The sequence below is a fragment of the Embiotoca jacksoni genome, unplaced genomic scaffold (assembly GCF_022577435.1).
Source record: "Embiotoca jacksoni isolate LCO1_2020_lvr unplaced genomic scaffold, fEmbJac1.0.p SCAF_5, whole genome shotgun sequence".
Classification (NCBI taxonomy): Eukaryota; Metazoa; Chordata; class Actinopteri; family Embiotocidae; genus Embiotoca; species Embiotoca jacksoni.
Genome location: NW_027185403.1, coordinates 2,290,990 through 2,312,281, shown reverse-complemented (window position 1 = coordinate 2,312,281; position 21,292 = coordinate 2,290,990). Strand labels below are relative to the sequence as shown.

The 21,292-nt window shown below is 40.2% G+C and overlaps 1 protein-coding gene across 4 annotated transcripts in view; it reads right to left on the bottom strand.

Annotated features, from left to right (window-relative positions):
* The window catches only part of lingo2 (leucine rich repeat and Ig domain containing 2), a 200,557-nt gene that overhangs the window by 85,913 nt on the left and 93,352 nt on the right, over positions 1–21,292 (bottom strand). For all 4 annotated transcript variants that reach the window (XM_069171240.1, XM_069171242.1, XM_069171239.1 and 1 more), the window contains one exon: positions 579–663. The gene's annotated coding sequence lies outside the window, so the exon portion shown is untranslated. The remainder of the gene's footprint in view (positions 1–578; positions 664–21,292) is intronic.

Sequence of the window (21,292 nt, the reverse complement as noted above, 5' to 3'; positions counted from 1 at the left end):
CGTTACCGTTGTCTAGTGACAGCGTTCTCACGATGCCAAGCATACCGCGCACATTGTAACCACGAGCTCACGAGTTCCAGTTGAGGGCAGCAAATCAGTGTTAGTTTGTCAACATGCTGTCAATCAATTGAGGGCCACACCATACACCTGTGTGAGCAAGACAGTCAAAGCTGGAAGTTGTTTCCAATCACCCAAATTCAATTATCAGGCTACTGTTCTGAGGACAAAATTACCTAAAGCAGGGACAGAATTTTGTTGGGTTTATTTGGCTCTAAACATTTTGAACTAACACAGAATCACAAAACAGTGATCACTGCGTGTAATACCACTCAAACAATGCAACAAGTCTACTTTCTTTTTTTTTTTTTTGTAAGGAGCTTTTCACAAAAAAAAAAATCAGCCCCAAAGTGAAGTTGTTTGACAAAGAATTTAACATTATCAGTTGCGGTCAGAATAGCTGAACCACTTATTTGTATGAAAAACAAAACTGTTGAAAAGTAGAGCAATAGTGCAAGTGCTGGTCTTTATAACAGTGACCACACGAGTTGACTAAAAGACAGTAAATGTATTCTGCTTACCACTTTGAGAAGCAATCATCCCATCAGCCATGGCCTAATCTTTTCTCTTCTTTTGCTGTGGTCGCCCCTGTTTTCAGTCTTTTGTCTACAAGGAGAGGAGAGGGAAGAAGGAGAAAGAAAAAGATAAATCATAGGTAGGTTTCTAAGCCACAGTAAGAATCAATACTTCAAAGATCACAATTTTAAACATTGGACACTATGAAATAGCATGGGCATAGACGTCGGCAGCACCATCAAGAGGCTATGAAAAACGGTCACGAAAACATTAAACTGAAACGCTTTGTAAACGACTTGGCTGGTAAAATGTTATTTGTATGCCAACATACTAAGTTATTTTGGTGAGAGAGAGGAGAAAGCGTGAGCAAGAAAGATAACCGACAGAGTGAGTGGAGGAGATAGAAGCCTCTGCGTATTGATTATGACTTCTTTTGAGTGTCATGAAAACACCAGAAGATGCATCGTATTGTTCAACAGAACGTACAAGTAGGGCTACTCACTCATTTAAAAGTAATGACAACTTTAAAGTAAATATGATAAAATTAAACAAACAACACAAAGTTAAATAACCTTTCAATTCCCCTTTTAACAGCACATGCAGTGCTCTGACAGTTCAGTACATTCCTGAAATTGGCTTTGCCCGTCTGTGATACTTTGGCTCAAATAAGTGGGAGCTTTGATCAAATCACGCAGCACAGACCCAATTCTTGGACAATGTGTTGAGAGGTTCTGGCACGATGTCACTCAGCTGCCACCTTGCCATTTTATCAAATAATAAAGATAAATGCAAAGGTGTAATAGAGTGAAGCTTAAACTTAAATTAACTCTTAATCGAGCACTCTGGTCGGTAGATGCATTTAAATTGACGGCTAAAATATATTTTAATGTGGTTAAAAGCAGGAACATCGGTAAATCTGTTTGTATTCATCTGCAAATTTATTTAGGTGAAATTTCTTATAGTATCTTTTGTCCAGAGCTGCATTATATTGTACGAAAATCATCTTCAGATAATTAAATCCCTACAGACATCTGAAGGCAGCAGGACAGATATGTTGATAATTCTGTTGGCCCAAGTCCCAAGTCAGACTGCAGCGCTCTTTCACACATGATGCAGTGTTTTCCTTCACTAAATCAAATGCAAAATAACCACAAACACCTCAACGCACATCATAATGGTTGGTAATCTACCTGCATACAAGACAAATACGATTACCTAGGTTGATTAACACTTAATGTGTTGTGACCTCCTTTCCAAATATTTGCAGGTTTTTCAGCCTTCCATGTGTTATTCTTAACATATTTTGTTGCAAACACTGTTGTATAATATTTGCAATATGATGTGAAAATGTACAGCTTGAGACGGACTAGATAAAGAGTATTGATTGATAACCCCCTTCAGAAAGCTGTTGTGTTCAAACGCTGAGTTTCATCCAGCACAATACTGACACCAATACCCTTACTTGGGTGTAAATAAAGTAGAAGAGGTATACATCATGTGAGGTAACTCGTGGTTTGAAACTTCAGCATATAGCAAAGCTTTTGTTGTGTTTCTTTTGAGTCCGCTGGGGGTCTGGTATGGGGTCCCGGCCCCCAGCGGACTCAAAAGAAACACAACAAAAGCTTTGCTATATGTTGAAGTTTCAAACCACGAGTTACCTCACATGATGTATACCTCTTCTACTTTATTTACACCCAAGTAAGGGTATTGGTGTCAGTACTGTGCTGAGTCCATGGATTTTTATATAAAGATTTTTTTTTTCAAAGCACACTTCCTGATTTTTTTTGAGTCCCTAGGAAACGGTGCACACCGGCCCCTGCTTGCTGCTTTCTCTGCTATAATGAGTCCCTTTTGCCAAACTGCAGGAGGAAACACAGAGGATGGTGATTATGCAAGCCGCGTGCCTGAGTTGGTGATGTGATGATGAGGGGAGACAGAGACAGCCATCTCCTCTAGAGGCAGAGAGATTAAAAAAAGTTTGACTCAGGACATTCTTGTTAAAATCACTCTTGACACCCTGTGCTATTAGTACGCCATTAAGAGTTCAAGGACAATAGCTGTCCTGTTTTTTGATCATTTATCCCTTGGATCCTCTCGTTAAGCCTGAAACGGGTTCCTCGCGATGGCCACAGAATATTGATGGGCTGTAGGTGATTTTACCCGAATTCATAATAATCCTCTTTTTGTGTGCCCTTGATATTACAGACGAGCCAAATGTCTTGACATTTGAGATTGAAAAGTGAATTACCTGATGTTGATCTGAAGTCTCCCAATAATCTTAAAATGTTATTAGACGTGAATGATACTAGCGAAAAGGTACTTCTCTCGGCACAGGTCTTTAGTCATACTCGTGTTGCAAGACAGCGAACAGCAATGTCCGCTATTGGATAGATTGCCACGACACTGTCGAGTGCCAGAAGGGCCACAATCAAGTGCCACAATCAGGACAAAATGTTCACAGATTCCCCGAATTATCTCGGCAACTAACAGATGGAATGGCAAAATTGTGTAAAGAAATTCATGGTTCCCATCTGATGTACTCAAAGGATTTTGGTGACTCTTTGTTTGGCACCACCAGGTTGATCTTTTTTTGATTCTGAACGTATTTGTATGCCAGAAAATTAGGTACAGACATTCATGTCCTTTTACTTTTCATAAAGTGTCACCATCAGGTCAGAGAACACATTTTTTAAAATACTTATATGTCATAAATGTTTTATGACCAAATCGCGGCTTCAACTGGGCCATTTGTTTACGCTTAATTTATGCTAACGTAGTAAACTAAGATGCCGAACTGCCTGTTAACGTGGCTACAGTGAGCAAATTAGCATGATGATGCCGTATTCAGCTCAAAAGACTAAGTGCAGTCTCACAGCCACTAGTTACAAGACTCTCAGTTATGCTACATTATAGTGCCATCACGGGATACACCGCTGCACTTACTGCATTTTGTAGAGCACATGGAAGTAATTCTCATTTAGATTCTCAACTGCAGTGTATCATTGTGTATACTGATTTAATAACCTTTCGTCGACAATCTGTCCACCAGGCTCAGAAAAGTTGTCACCAATTCCCCAGTCACAAACTTGGCCTTAATTCACAAGGATGCATTAGCAAGGCATTTGCCGCCTGGAATCAAGATGCACACCAATCATGACAATAGCTTCTCTTTAATTATGTGACCATAAAAGGTCTTAATATGCAAGAGCACCTGGATGCTGCTATAGACATCAGAGCTTCATCAGCATTTGTTCCTAACTACCACAGGCCAGATCAAGATAATTGGTGCTTCATTTTGTAGCACACAGAATGGTGAGGGACAGATTGGGATATGGGATGTTTGTTTTCCTCCCCATTTCACTGTTCAGCAAGACGAGGTAAACGTTTTTTTTTTTTTTTTTTTTTTTTTATCAGCGGCAGGATTTACCATTAAAGAGAAAAAATTATCTCCTGGTGGAAATGCTGCACATACAGAGAAGACGGTAGGATGTCATACAGTAGGTCAGAAGGAGAACACTAATATAAAACTGTTTCAAATTAATATTTGGGTTGCTTCAGTCTGACATTTTATTTGTCAGTGCCTGATTACTAAACAGACATTTCCCTTAATGATGTCATTTAAAAGCATTGCATTTAAAATGAGTGAACTCTGATTTGAATTATGTTACCCAATGACTCACTCTTACTCTGAGGTCCAAAACTAACTGCCTTTATTTAATTTGGCAATGTTAATGTGTATTTTGCATAATGTGAGCATGTTTGAAGAAAAAAGTGTCTACTAGAAACCAGTTTATTGAACTATTTGGGGAACCTGAGTCTAAATCTCACTTGATATTGCTTCACTTGTGAGGGTAAAGCAGGGCTTTCATCAGTAAAACAGTCTTTCTAAAAGGCTTCCACAGTTTAATATAAGGGCAGCAGAAAAATCTATACAATGGGAAGCCCATTACTGCATTCACTAAGATGTATAAATTACACTGTTTAGCCAGCAATGAGGAAAACTTTAACTACGTACCAAAATAACTCATCCCCTGATCTAAAAGTCTCGACTTCCAACTAATGATACACAGCTAATAAAGCAGAACCAATTACTTTGCACAGCTGGGCATCTTTTCAATGTTCCTTTTCAATCCTAAGCATTTGATTGCTTGTAAATACACGCCTGATTTATACTTCTTTACAGTGTAAAACTCAGTGGGCCCAAAGACAAGAAGGCAATTAATCACATTATCATGCCAATTAAGAAGTTGGTCTGCTCCAGTGAAGGTAGAAAAACAGCGAGGGAACTGAAGTTGTGAGAGGGAGGCTCTCCAGGAAGTTAATGGCAGCCATTCAATTACAGCCATCACTCCACTCCTCCACATGGACAAGGTTTTACATGTTACTGGCTAAGTGCTGCTTACACAGTATATGAATATTCAAATCTATGGGCCTCCTGTTACGTTTGTTATATAACTGTTTTTTAGTGGCAAATATGCATTCAGTATATAAGGACTTTAATGTTCATCATCTATCATTGTGTGCTTGTGTTAAGATCCAGTGATAAATAAAAAATAAAAAAATAAATGGAAAAAATGTATTTAATAAGACATAAAAAAAAATGCAAGGAATACATTTGGAAAGATGTTGAATACGTGGCAGTATCTTAGATTACAGCAGGGACTAGTTTGGTATCATTAACATTTTCTACCTAATTTTGACTTGGGCTTTATCTCTGAATTTAAATGACTTGAGATGTTCTTTGAGCCCAGATGAAAAAAAAAAAAAAAAAAAAAATCTCTGCAACTTAGACAGAGATCCAGCCTGCTAATGAATCCGAATCAGCTTTATTTGTCAGGTATGTTTACACATACAAGGAATTTGACTCCAGTTTTAACTTGCTCTCTCAATGTACAAACACAAAAAACAGACATATAAAACATTAATAAAACATATAAATGGCTGAAAAACATGTATACATACACACCTAAACAATGGTGCAATAGCACCTAGTACAAATAGTGATGGTACAATTGAGCATAGTGGAATAATGGAAGAAAATGAAAAAAAGAAGAAGAAAAGACGATGGATTTTTTTTGAGTCTTTTTGGAGTCTTGCTGTAACCTAACAGCGAGCAAAGTAACTTTGCCAACATAAAACCCAATGACCCCTCAACACAGTCAATGCATTGAGGAGAACTTTGCTGGTAGACTCTGACATCCTCCAAAATCAATACCCAATAATCAGGAACACTAACCATCTGTTATTGTTGGATTAATGGCAGCCTGGTATTAATAAAGCATTACTTCAGCCAGAGCACTGCGGTTGAACTTGCACTGTATTCTATTGCATGCTTTTCAATGCATGGCTCAAATCCAGCGGTTAGCACTAACATCTATTCGGGAGTTTAATGCAAACATTTGAACTCTACAATAAGGCGCGATTGTTTTGTGAAAGCTCATGCCGCAGCTGACCCGGACATTGATGAAGGAGTAAACATTCATTATGTCCTGCGTGTCTTCGGCTGAGAATAGCTGATCGGCGGGACAGATGCTGAATTTCCTGTGTTTGCTGTCAGACCATTACCTCTCCGTCAGAGGTCTATTCACCAGACTTTGACTTGCCATTGTGCCTGGGTCTAAGCTAAGTATCTACCGCAGTGCTTTTGGTTCCACTAGAGGTTGTATTTCCTTGGCAATGCCAGAAAGCTGCGGCTACTGGTTGGTGGCCATTTCTTGGTTTAGCCTCGACGCTGTGCCGTTGCTGTTCGTAATAGATTATGAATGCATGAATTATTTAATTAATTATCATCTGTGGCTTCATGCTTTTAGCTGATATATTGTTGTGCTGCCGGCTACTCAGTTTGCCATTTGAGACACTGAATCTCTGTTTTTATTGACCAACGCTGTATGAATCTGCATTGGTATTATTGAAAAAAAATAAAATCATGCAGCAGTTGAGCTCATTTCTTGTGGTGTTGTCTGCCAAGTGCTCGACTCGTTGGTAATGCCCAAAGTGATGACTACAAGACTCCTTTTAGTTTTTAGCATATATTTTCCCCTGTGTTTTGAATTTGTTTTGGGGGGTTTTCTATTAGCTTACACATGCTTTTACCTAATCACAAGAGAATACTTGTTTTATGGTTGTTCATATGCTAACAGAATTCATGTTTGCATTACTACTTCTAGCTAAATTGGTGAGCTTTAAAGGAGGAGAGGAGGCCCAGCTCACAAAAAAAAAAGCATGTGTTTCTGTACAATAGCTGCATTTCAGGTGTAAAATATTTCTCGTATCAAAATAATGTCAGCATCTCATCTCATATTCACCCGAGGGTATTTAGTATCATCGAGTTGCATCTCGGAGAGAAAGGGCTCGCTAGCCTTCAAGGCAAATTGCAACAAGCTCGTTGTGTATTCAGGGTGGTATATCGCAGGGGCTCTGTTGTTTTGGGGGTCCTAATGTGTGCCGTTCTAATACTTAAGAAGGGAGCAGTGATTTTGTTTTCAGGGATTAGCTCTCTCGGCAGAATCCTCGTTGCTTCTCAGATTAATTGAGAGCTCCCTCAAACAGCAGAGGCTTTTTCTGCCAAACATAACTGTTGAACCGTTTGATAGAAAAGGTCAATTCCTTGAATTAAGTGCCTCTGACTGAGCCGAGGTTTCTACCACTGCCGACATACAGTAGGTGACAGTGGTGGTAATCTTTTCCGTCTCCCTCTTTTCTGGTCTTTGCTGACAACAATGCAGAGTATGGATTTTTATTATTCGATTATTAATTTATGAATTTATGACTACAGGGGTTAAAAACGTAATATTAATGTAAAACAAAAAAAGTCAAACCCAAAATCGATTACATGTTCTTGACTAACGAGTTGACGTGGTGACTATAAATCACAATTTACCTTCGGCTAGCTCTCCATATCAAATTATATTCCATTTTTATCCAGTTAATGGACTTTTTTTTGGTGGTTATTTTCATTATCAGTCATTTTTCCACCATCATTCACTGACTTTAAAATGTTGTCCACTTCTCAACGGTTTTATATCCCCCACCAGGCTGGGCGTGGCCCTCTCCAATTCTCACTCGATGATGAAAGCTAACTGCAATCTAAAAGGCAAAAAAAAAAAATCACTGTTTTAAGAAACAGATGTAAATGTTCCGATTGTCTATCGACCTGCGTATTCATTGTGGCTTCTTGTAGTATTTTAACAAACAAGGACTAGACTGCTCAAGAAGTCTTGTGCAGCTTCCCTGGCCTACACCATGCTCTGTGCAAACAAACTGCCCTCTGGGTAAACCTCCTCACATCAATCTTTGATGGGTAGTTTCAAGAATTTGTGGGATTTTTTTTTTTTTACAGGGCTGTTATCTACCACCTGGCATCACAAATGGTAGCAATGTGTCAACACAATTAATCCGAGGTGTTACCAATCAAAAAAAAAAAAAGAGCTCTTTCATAAAAGATCATCGGTGTGGGTGTTCAAAAAAAGTAAAATAAAGAAATGAAACCTTCAAGCTGAAGCAACACACATTTTCTGCTTCATCCTCAGCAGATGACTGGCAGCCATAAAAATAAACAACAAACTACTGTGTATAAGCAAAAGAGTACCTTGTAGAACTAAAATATCAATATCATTTTCATTTATAGTTTGTTCCTTTTTCTTATTTTTTTTCTCTCCATATAATTCCAATTTCCTGCTGCATGAGAGTGCATTTCTACATATCTTCTGTATTTATGTATTTACACACACACACACGAACACAGATTGCATTTTGTGTCTGTGCGCATTCATTTTGACAGTGGGCTCCTTGAGGGCCTTTGCATCGAGTGGAACCATTTTGACTGGCCTTGACTGCGGGGCCCTCAGCGTGACTCCTGAGAGAAAGAGAAAGAGCAGAGCAGCTGCTTTTGTGGCGAAGGAAACTACACCACCACATGCTCCCTATCCTTTCCTCTTAGCCGGCTCAGTGGCCCATACCACGCCTTAATGAGATGCGGCAACACACACAGACACATGTAGCATGTCTACTCTAATTACACTGGAAAGCTCCATCGTCTCCTGCACCCCCGGTGGCATCATGAAATTCACTCCAAAGAGTTTTCCTTTTTTCTTCATTCTATTTTTTTTATTTATTTATTTTGTAAAACAAGTTCTGTCGTGTACAATGGCAGTTCTAACAGAGAGGATGCTGGCAGCACCGCAGCACATGGCAGGAACAGTGGTTAAAGGAGCGACGTTTGGTGCGCCAGGTTACGGTTGTGCTAAACAAAATATGCCCCGATAGGCGGCTACGCGTTGTGCGTCTCTTCATCTGAATCTCACACGGTGGTATTTTGAGTCCGATACTTTCACCGTAGGAGACTGGATTCATTTGCAGCATCATAAAGTTTACAAGTAAGCAAGGAGTCGTGTGGAATAGTGTTTTAAAGCTCAGACATTTAATGTAACAAATATCTACATCCCGTTTATATCCCATTGGCCCCCAAGGCCTAAAACTGCTTCACAGAAAACGACAGTATACGGCTAATACGACTGATCCTCTTGAATGGTAGATTAACTGCTGTCTGCGTTGACTCATGTAAAACTGTAAGATGCATCATGATCGCCTTTCAGTAACCTCCTTTTATCATGGCTTCGCCTTCACTTCTCTGGGCTGCCACAGTGTGGCTTGGGTGGCGATAATGCAGGTAGGTAAGCCTGTGTTGTATGGCACCTCTATTATGCCGGGTTAATTATTATAGATTAGTTCCGTGTTTAGTTATTCTCGATTAAATTACAGATGCATAAAAAATAATCAATACAGTAATTACCCAAATGTACACGTTATGGCACAATTAAGCTTTAATAACATAAATTGAGAAATGTTAATTCGATCTACAATTTCTGGTTCCATTTCATTTGTCTGTCTTTGACATGATTGCATTACCAAACTTGTAATTTTTTTTTTTTTTTTTTTTTTTTTTTTAAAGGAATTCATCATCTAACATTTAGCTGTCTTCTAATTAAGAGTAAAAGTCTCAGTTACTTGAACCAGATAAGTCGAGTTGTGAGATGGAAAATGAGTAGAAAAACAATTGCGTAGAAAGGTATGATAATTAGGCTGCTACATGTTACTGCAGTTTCCATGGTGTTGCATTTCAAACATGCAATGTTGTGTTTCATCCTTTATTTTTCTGCCCTGTGCTTATTATGTTGCATAATGTGCATTATTTCTTGTGGTATGCTGCAACGTCTCATTATACTGTATGGGAGACTGATGTTATTGGTTACATCCTGGTGCGTTGGCTTTTCTGTAGCCGCTCCAAGACGTTATTTAGTGGTAAAAGGCTTTAAAAGTGGATTCTAAGCAGGTCGATTTTCAAAGTGAATAAAATGTATAAATGATGAGGGATGACATAAATTAAAAAAAAAAAAAAAGGCTTATTTGATTCTTTAGCTTTAGATCTGCTTTGGGAAATGGTCACATGCAATGTGGAGAATAGATAATGTGTCAGAAAGCTCAACTGCATGAGCAAAATCACTGCCAAGTTCAATTCATTAACTTCTTTTAAATCACTTCTTAAAACCCATTTTTATAGAATTTTTTTTTAAGTGATGTCGTTATTTTGTTCCCCTGTTTTTGTTTGTTTATTTTATTCATTTATTTATTTATTGTTTGTTTTTTATTCCATTTGCTCGTTTTGGTTATTTGTTTGGTTTTGTCGTATTCATTACCTTTATGGTATGGTCTTTTTTGCCTCCTGTTTTTTTTTTGTTTTTTTTTTTAAACGTTTACCGGTATTGACATTATGCATGCTTTGCTTCTCTGTAGAGCACTTTGTAAACTCTGTTTTTAAAGGTGCTGTATAAATAAAGTTACTATTATTATTATTATTTAAATTTGTGGCAGTGACAGCTCGAACACAGACGAGTGATTGAACAGTCAACAATTTGATGGGCAGAAAGAGCAGAGCGTTGCAAAACAATAGCATCCAGTGTCATTTTATGAGCACTTCAAACCAAGCTATAAATAGACCGCCAGGTACACTGCAGCCAAAGCACCTCTACTCCCCCCTTCAGGAAAGCTCTCTACGTTTGTTCCACCCTCCAGCGACTGTAAACCATTCCGACCATCTTCTCCTGCTGGGCAATTGTCATTTTGCGGGCTTCTTTTTCTCCTAAGATTACCGCTGATGTGAAAGGACGCATGTCCTTTTGATGTCTATTCTCTCCCCCCACCCCCCCCCCGCTTGCTGACGTAGATATTGGTGATTAAATGATGTAGGGCATGAATTAGTGAGGGATAAACATGGGCCTTTATGAAGTACCGATCATCGTTCGGCACTAGCACACGGACAGCTTGGCAGGTGCAGCCATAGTCCTCTCACCGCCTCCCCTTGAGCTATCCGTAGTGGTGACTATGAAATATGGACAGCAGCAAATTGAGATTCATCAGGCACGCCTGCCTTGCTCACTGAAATCTATATTCAATTTTGGAGCATCTGTCATGGCAGTGGCAGGCTGAGGCATGCTGGGATTGAGAATCACTTAAGTGTCCTGAAATTGTATGTAGTGGAAAAAAAAGCTCTCTGTCTGTGTATTTGTCTGCCAATCCGCTGCCTCTCTTTCTTTCTTTGTGTCTGCAGGTAAATGAATGTAAGCGAATTCTCCGCCTGCATTGCAATGCTTGTTTTCCTTCCAGATGGAATGAATGTTACTATTCACAAGTGCATTTCAACCTGCAATTTTCCAGCTAATACCAAAGCAAGGTTTAGATTTAATTATTTAGTAAGACAATCAGTGCAATTCTTCGTTATTTATTAGCTTTAAGGAACTGCGTTACCATCGGGAATGAATTCTGACATCATCTGTAAACATGTGATAATGCAGCACGTGACACTGTGATCTCAATCAGTGACAGTCTGCAGATACAAGACGCACATTAAGCTCAAGTAGCGTCAGTGCAGCTGGCCAAGGGACACTGAAAGTTGAACGGTTTGTCAATACGGTACAAGTACAGGTTATAATATGTTATTTATTCATAAATCAATCCTCCCATGTTTTAATTGTTAAAATTATATTAAGTAACACGTTTTTCTTTGTTTTGGTCAATCCGATCATGTTCCATCACGTGACAACGAGAAAACACAGACAGGACTTCAGAAAGTATGACATCCTTGATTCTATGGCAACGGCCTGACTCGATTTCCATTTTTCTCATGCCTATAAGAGTTTATGGTTTAGAGGAAGCAATTGGCTAATTATCTACAGAGGGAAGAAGCAGAGTGGGTCCGTAGAGTGGGTCAAAGTGAGCTAAGAATTCTCATTACAGACCATTAGACTGAGATTCTGTCAGTACAGGCGCACAAGGTAACTCTCAGTGTCTACCTCAAGGACACTCGTGCGAGATTGAACCGACAGCTTTTTGGCTGAGGACCTGCGCGCTCTTTACTACCTGGCTCCCCTCGATTCCACAGACTCCTTGTTTTGATGATTCAGTGAATAGAAAAGCTGGTGGAAGCTGGTGTTGTGCTCCTCCGATGACCTTATGTGCTCGATCCAACACATCAAACTCTTAAGCTCGCTTCCCGCATGAGACTGTCATTTGCAATGTTATGACCCTGACGCGAGCTGTCAAGTCTGAAGGGGTTAGACAACACACTTTAAGTATAAAAAGGCGGGTTCAAAGGACGCATAGTACAAAGAGTCTAAATATAAAAAGAAATCCTGATACTGTCGAGTCTGCAACACGCATGGAATGAATCTTTAATTCCGTTTTTCCCCTCTTACAATACAGTCCAACCGTGCAGCGGGCATACAAAGTACTGATGTTACACACTAACAGAATGTCCTCAAGTCACAATATGTTTGGTCTCCACTAAGAAATAAATAGTTGTGGCAGGCCCTATTAGCAATATGAATGAAACCAAACACGCATAACGGCATACGAGTTATTCAAAATAATAGAACACGCAGGTTTATGTCTGCTGAGGCGATTCAGTGGGTGAGGCCCTCCATCTGTTATTGTTTAAATGTGAAATGGCTTCCATCTTTAAGGCCTGTCATCAGTCTGTCAGTAGCCACAGAGAATGCATAATAGCACCAGTAACGCTCTTTATTAGTCCATGGTGAACAATGAGCCGTGTCAGCTGACAGAGGGAGACCCCCCCCCCCCCCCCCCGCGCGCAAACACACACACACACCTCATTCCCAAACAGTGGAATCCGAGGAAGTGACAATCAATAGAAATGCTTCATTTGGTTTATGTATAGCGCTGAGCAGAAATAGACTGCCCTTTCTCTGTTATTTCAGCACATTTCCACCAAGAGAAGTGCCGCTCAGGGAGACTTCAGGCTCTTTATTTAGGCCAAATGATAAAAAAAAAAAAAATGAATCTGTTTTTACACCCCATTCTTCAAACAAAACAAGGTTAATACTCAAGACAAACGATAAGCATGTTTTTACGTTTCATGCTTCAAAAACCGTGATGCGCAGGTTTGCACAAAACTGTAATTGCAGCGTGTCGATGGAAAAAGACGAGCACGCAATGACAGATGTTACACTGATGTTTGTTTTTCTGCCAACAGCTCATTCTAACAAACGACACAACTGCAAAGTACAGGGGGTCTTATCAGTGCCAGGCAATGTCATGCCACATCCAATCTCAGAAAACACCTTGTACACTCTGTCACTCATCTCATCATCAAAGCTGCCGGCGGTACGCTGCTCAAATATATGACCACGGAAAAACAAGGCAAGATGACAGAATGCGATAAATGCAATAAGAGACAATTAAAAATAAAGTATTGATCAAATCTTGTCCTTAACAGAACATGCTGTTGTGTTCAATTGACAATTCATTGAGAACACATTTACACCGATAGTTTCTGCACTGTTCCTCCATATTGTACATTTACATCTAACTGTTACCCATCAAATTATAACTCAATAGCTTTTTGTGGCTGTGTGATTCATTCATTTATTTCCATTAAGCACTAAGTTCCCATGTTTTCCTCAACAATATTATTATGGTAAAATCCCCCAAATAAATTGTTTGAAAAAAATCAAAACGTTTTTTATCGAAAAAGTGTTAAGGGTATAACTATAACATTTTGTTTTTAATAACACAATGAACAGTATAGTTTTGGCTAACCTGTTTTCTGTTTTAGTTCGACCTCACTAAACATACAAAATTGCGTCCATTTGGTTTCTTCACAGTCACGGTAACATGACCCTGCTGCAGCTGCATTAAAAGGTTTAGCTCGGAGCAGACGATTCTTTAATATCGGAGTGTGTTGGTAAAATGTTTTAAAACCTCTGCAAATGAGGATGCAACTGCGGCTGGTGCTGATGATGTGTTTGTGTCAATCATGAATCAAATTATTTAATAGCAGAACCAAAACATGACACAGAATTAGCATGCTTCGTACAACACCTATGTGGCAATAATAAAGACCATGTTAATGCGATTCGTGATTACAGTTCCGACTAATTGCCGTTTTATCGATGTTATAGTGGGCCAGGTGCATGATAAGACAGTACAGAGAAATATTAATGAACTATTTCAAATAAATACGTTGTTCTGACTTATCTAAACTATTGCAATAATGTCGCGTAATGACAGAATCATATGTGACACTCTGAAAAGGTTGCAAGTCAGATGATTTTAACATAATGCCTTGCAGTTGGGTCACGAGCAACCTCGGGTACATCATGTTCGAAACACGACCCGTGCATTTGTGGTCTAATAACAAAAAAAACACAACTTTTCTACGCGCGTATATCAGGCTTCTGTCTCTGTCTCATACGCACCATCCATAACCCATAATCCTCTGCTTGTTGACAGGTTCATGGTGGCAGATTGTACCTGTGGTCATTTTTGAAATCACAGTGTGTGTGTCCTATCTGTCTATGTAGAGATTATTTCAGCATCAGTGTGTTAAAGGTAATCAAACCGCCATTTATGAACGCTGAAGAAATCAATTTCTTGACTGTTCCGCTTGTTAAGGTATGGGATAGGTCAAAGAATGTGTCTGAAGCGCTTATCCCCTGAGGGGAGGGAAGACATTGTGTTTTTTGAGTGGTGTCTTTGTGATTCAGTGGATTAAAAACAGCCGTGCCTCATTCTGTATGCATGCAGAGTATCGGCTAAATCTGGAGGTATTTTTTTGTTATGACTTATTCATGTCCTGAGTGACTTTGCGGGGATACAATATTTACAAGCTACTATGTTACATGAAGTGTTGATCTTTCAAATGATTTGCTACAGTGCTCGAGGCATTGCCTAAATTTGCGGGAACAGGCGAGTTAATCAAGGCCACATGTTTTGACGTGGCTCCTTTCCGAAAAGAGCAACAGCTAACACTAAAAAAGCTTTTTTTTCCTCCCCCGATGATAGGAGTGACCACTTCATGATGAGGAGTGACCTTCAAGACAGCTGATTTGATCTGTCTGTGCTTCCAAAATGTTTTTTTTAATAGTAATGAAATATCATTAAACTACATCAGTTCGCTTACTTAAAATTTGGGCTAAATCTATTGAGAGCTGCTGTCTACAACCTCTTCCACTGCTATGCTATGACTGTAAATGGAAGCAAAACATTATGCCACTATCTCTTTACTGCTCTCCTCTTGCTCAAATGACTGCTCCGGGATCAGTGCGGTCCCTAAGCGGAAGGGAGCTGAAAAAGGTCACAACGGGGGAATGCGAGAATAGCGCAAGCCAAAGAAGCTGCATTTCTCCATTCAGCGGTCTGCTAAGAGATTGAGTTACAAGGGTACATTACTGTCTCCCTGGTCGCTGGGTTTATGTCCCCATATCTGGCACAGAATGGCTTTTTTTTTTTTGTTTCAATACGAGCAAGTATTTTGCCTCCAAGAACACAACACACAAATGTGATTTACCAGATATGTGGTATGTTTTATAAACTATACAACTGCCTGGATTTCTGCGCCTTTCTCTGTCTGCTATGGAGACAAATACAGAAGGGCAGGTGTAAGCAGGAAACACTTTCTTCTGTAGTGCACAGTCATCTCACGGCCGTAGATCCCAATCCAAAGCAAAAACTCCCTCTGTGTTTTCATTAGTCTGCATTAAATAAGCCACTTAGAGGGCTTTCTCTGCTGTCAACAAACTAATGGAGAGTCAGTACCTTTGGAATGTGATCTAAAAACTGCAAGCAACACCACTCGGTTATCTGTAAAGGTGCAAGTGCTTGATTTGGAGGCACTGTCTTCTCTAAATGGAATAATCCACGTATGCATTTTTCTGTGCAAACACAGGGCTTTGTGTCGGAGCCACAGTTCAGGATTTAGGACCAACGTCATTAGGCTGATGATCAGCTGATTTGCCTGAGCCACATCACACAGCCATTTACATAACAGACTGGTCTATTTAAACATCTGGGTTCACACACTTATCTGCCAATTGCTTTCTTTCATAATTTTGCTAAAAAAAAAAAAAAAAATAAATCAGCAGATGACATATACAGTAACTCTAGTTTCACGATAAAACACTAAAATGTTACATTAGTTTCAACCGTTTTTTTCTGGCTTGACCAGTATGACATCTTCCAGATAGTTTGCTGCAATAAACGGAGTCATTCAGTCAAAGTCTGCTGTATTTCTGTTTATCGACTGACCCACTCTCCAGTCCAGTAGGTGGCCGTAATGCTCCTATTAGCTGGTTGCCAACCTCTAACAAAATCCAAAGAAGTCCGCTGTTTTTGTCACAATAATGTATGTAAAACTTATCATAAAGCAATTTCTTTGAGCTTCCTATAATATCCTAACATGGCTGTGAATTATTAGTTTTGTATTATAACAATTGCAGTACTCCACAGTATTACCCATAATACAGATTTACCCTCACAATGCTGACACGTATCTTAATAAGAAGGCTTCATCCAGACAGGTCCATAAGCGTGACAGAAGATTTCAGTATAATGGTGATCAAGCATGACAACGTTCATAATAATCACAGTTAAGTCACATTTCTCTACACGCACAGTCTGCCAAGTGAAAAACTGTAAATGTAAATATGTTATTGATAAGCATGATTTGTAGAATAAATTGAAGACCAACACGTTTTTCTTATAGTAGATTATCCTATTTTTACAATGACATCGAGGCGAAAACAATGCTTCCGTTTAATTTCCCTCCTGTTGCCAAAGTGGTATTATTTGGTAGCAAATGGTGTCGTAGGGTTAATGTTGAATTAATAAGCAGAGTCATTTTAAGCTTCTGCCTCACAATGGAAAGAGTGGGAAGTAATAAAAGATTAAAATCATATTCCATTGCACTTAAGTGAGATGAGATGCCCAGGTACACAGCAAGGAGAGTGTATCTGCGCACCGCAGTGCCTGAAGTCAGGCAGCTGGTTAATTGGCTCAGCGTTCTCCGGAGCACTAAGTGGTAAGTGCACTGTTGATGTCAGTCTGGATCGCTACAAAGGTACACGTGAGCGTGAAGAAATGAGACCAGCTTAACAAGAGGGATGAATGTGCAATTCGGAGTAGCCAAATTAGAACATACGAAACAAGTACTTTTAAGACATGGTACAAAGAGAATAGGACCGCACAGTGTGCAGGGGGCGATGCACAGTACACGATGGCCTGTGTACACAAGTCAAGTGCAGCGGAATAGTCATTACAGTGCATACGATTTGTTGGTAGAGTAAACTATTGAAGACGTATGGATTCCCAAAAACGATCATGTCCTGCTCATGGATTGCACATTGCTTTGCTACTTGTTAACGATGCAAGCGCACCAATTACAGGACTGTGCGCCGGCAGCAACGGGAGATTCGTTTATTATCTGCAGAATGATCCTGACAATGCACGACAGAGGCAGCTACTCTTCAGCACATCCCCATGAGATGCTATACGTACGCCAGCAAGTGCTGCACTCGGGCCCAACTGCATCACTTATCGTGATACCTGTCGATAGACGGAGGGGAGGCGCACAAAGTCCAATACCACACTGCAAGACGCATAGTCCACCGTGACGCAAAGTGCTCGGCCATTTTTTTTTGACCGGGTAAAACAAAGAAGAGAGTATAGACAGGATCTCACGTTAAAATGTAAAGCATTCATGGTAAGCAGGCAGTTATTTGAGAAGTATACTTAAGTATATATAGTACACTTCTTCACTGTACAACCTCATTTGGACCAAAAAGGGCCATTTTGAACGACTGTACTTGTATCGATTGGAAGTAACTCCTGTGCTCATGGACTGCCTGAGACACACAGAGAGCACAGATCCGGACCCTCCAGGTCACAAAGTCCGGAGACTCCCGGACATTAGAGAGCGGCTCCTCAATTAAACACTCAGGAAAACCACATGCTTTACAAACTAAGAGTCGAAAGGTCCCGACATACGTCTCTCCTTTCAATGCGGGGCCTAACACACACCAGCACGCACAGCAGATAAATCACACAAGATCGGGTGACCTACCTGTTTCCCCCGATAGTTTGACCTCGCTAACCAGCTACTCTTCTCCGACGGCTGCAAAATGTTGCACCGTGCTAACTGTGCTCTCCAGGAGCCGTGGCAACCGCTCCACACTGTGGAGCTTCTTAACCCCTAAGCTTTCACTAAACTGCCAAATAGGCGTCCCTGGAAATGGAGAGTGTCACAATTTAAACCAAAACAGGAACAAATTTGTACAAGCCCATAAACTAATCCAACATGCTTTGTATCTTATTACGCAGCTCCTCAGGATTGAGGAGAAGTTTTTTTTTCTTTTCTTTTTTTTTCTTTTTCCATGCAGCACATTGAGAGAGAATCAATTTGTCAGTGAGCAACAGAGAAGGGAGGGGGTATTATGGGGGGGGTGGGAGGGGGGGTGAGGGTTGAGTGTTGCACTTTGGGTATCAGGTGTCTCCTGCACTTTTCCAGGGAGATGGTGATGCCAGTGTGTGGGGCCTGCGTGCAAATTAAATGGAGAGACAGAAAAATGCATTATTGATCAGGGTGATGCCAAAGTGTCTCGCTCACAGCACGGGATCAGGTTTAGGGACTGGGTAATTAATCCACAGGCCTGAATAAAAGCAGAGGAACTGATCTGCACCCCTCCTCCTCCTCCTCCTCCCCCCCCCCCCCCCCCACCCTATCTCTCTGCCTCTCTCTGTGTTCAAATGTCTACTTCGCTCAATGCTGAGGAAAAATAGGTCGCTGGCTCGTAGGCAAAACCGGTGCACGGCACCACTGGGATAGATGGAGCACATGAAACGCACACACGCCGTTTCCTACACACAAACAAACACGCATACAGAAACGCCACACGCACACACGCACACACACGGAGGGAGGCTGAGACAGAGAACACCCTGGGCGTTTTTCTTTTCCGCCATGCTAAGCAGAGCAGGTGTCAGTTTAAGTCTTCTTAATCATGTACTGTAATTACACACTGTAGCATGTTCATACTGCTGTCAGACACTTTCCATATATTAACAAAGAACCGTTTTACTTCACCTGAACACTGAATGTTGTTACTTCAGTTTTGCTAATGTGTAAAGCTGCTCTCAGGACAACAACGATCATTCTCAATATTTTTTTGTTTTTGTTTTTTATATCACTTCAAGGAAATGACCCCTCAAAATGCTCGTAGTGACAAACCCACAGACAAACACCAGCTGACTCTGAAGTTCCTCTCAACGCCGTTTTACCATCTTTCAGTTCAATGTTTTGGTTTCACGATCGGCTACTTTGATGTTTCTATTCACTCTTGCTGTTGTCGTCGGTGCCGTTTCAAGCAGACCAAACAGGCAGCTTCCTTCAGCGAAAAAGTAAAAACGCAACTGTACGAATCCTCCCAGGATCAAACATCACTCAGACAAAGTTAGTGACCAACAGGTGAAGTGGGGAGTTTACTGTAAGAATGGGGGTTTGGTGGCGAGAAAAAGAGGAGAGTAATTATTGTATTATCATCAAGGGGACAGAGGCACGACTTCAAATGAATGTTTATCCATATTTGCCGACTGTATTCATGCAACGGCTTCCAAACACGTTCTCATTTCTAAAATATTTTTAAAAGCTGTTAATATGTCAGTGCTGTACGTGTAAGTAAGTACAAGTAACCAATAGTAGTGCAATAAAGAAGCACATTTTTTTATTTTATTTTTTGCAACTGATTGAACAGAAAAAAGACCTGGTTCGACTTTGTCATTCGTACAAATTTTAGAAAGCCAAAGTTTGACATTTAAATTCAGCATCTGTCTGCAAGTTTTGGCGTGAAGAGGTAAAAAAATAGATCAAGTGGTGTCACTGGGGAAAACTTATCATCGTTAACGTAATAGCTGGTGTGTGAATAGAAGGTTTAACACTTCTCCTCAACACCTGTTGTGATAATAGCCTCATTTATGAAAATGGAAAAATATAATTATTCCTTCTTTATCTCCAAAACAATTGACGAGCTGCCGTTTTGAAAACCTATCGTCGCAGTGATTTGCCATTTCAACTATTCCGATCCAAAATGAACTGAAATAAATAAAAAGAAAAAGCTATTATCTGAATTCCCTGTCAGATAGGAGCACCTGTGTTTCTGTCGACTTGAATAGCAACACCGGGGGACACTTATGATATGCGATTTCCAATACTTCCCAATGAAACGCTTCACTTACATGCCTACTAAATACAACACCGCTTTATAATTGAAAACAAAGGTGATGTCTTGATAGTCTAAATACATTTGCAAGTCATTATCTTCTTTGTAGGTTCTGACACAGAAAAGTGATGCAGACGGACATCTTGAGACTTATGGGGTTGTAATATTCTCAAAAGAATTTCCATTAGTAGGTTTGTTCCTCATCCACCCGTCACTACAATACGCGTGGGCTGACGCTTTGCATCTCTGCATGCTCGGCACCCACATGCAGCATCTCTGCCAAGTACATTCTCGTATTTTAAGTCTCGAGTACCTTTACAAAGGAGGGCACTTTGTGTATTACAGCCATGCAAGACATTTCTTTGTTGATCTAATGAGCCCGATTAACATAAACTCTCTCCTGAACGCTCGCACACAAAAACAGTGAGTGACACACAAATCACACCACTTCAGATACCGCCTATATTTTTTTTTATTTCCCAGGACAACTGATCCATCCATCTTTCAGTGTGTCACCCAATTAAAGCTTTTTGCCCATGATGAAATGAACCAATTAAGCAGCGCACTTCTGCTTGGGCAGAGATCCATCTCTTAATGGGTGACATTCGCTCACAAGAATGCCATGTCCACATCGCCTCTCCACCTCATTATCATGCAGCTATCAGCCATCACTCACATCGAAACAGGGGCTCACACTTACGCCGAGCAAATGGGCGTTCATCCATGTGCTTCGGTGAATCATAATGCACGCGGGTAACTGTAAGACAACAGGAAACTTTATCTCTCTATAATATAAGATAATAAGTTTGACACACTTGTGTTTGACAACAATCCCTTTCGAGTCACGGCTCTCAATCTTGCGAATATCAGATTTTATAAAGTGAGAAATGAGAATTGAGGGTTGGCATCGCTCTCTCCGGACTATCAGGTGTAAAATTAAAAAAAATCCGGTTATAAATTCCTGTAATCTCTCAAATGCAAAGGAATGTCGAGGGTCACCGGAGACTTGCATTATAATAGAATGTTCTTACACTCCCTTACATTCTCAACACGATGAGAGGGACAGAAAATTAATGGGTGTGGAAAATATCGCTGCACCTCTGATTGCCAATAATTTGGCATCAAGATAATGTCAGTTCGGTTTCAGCTCAGTC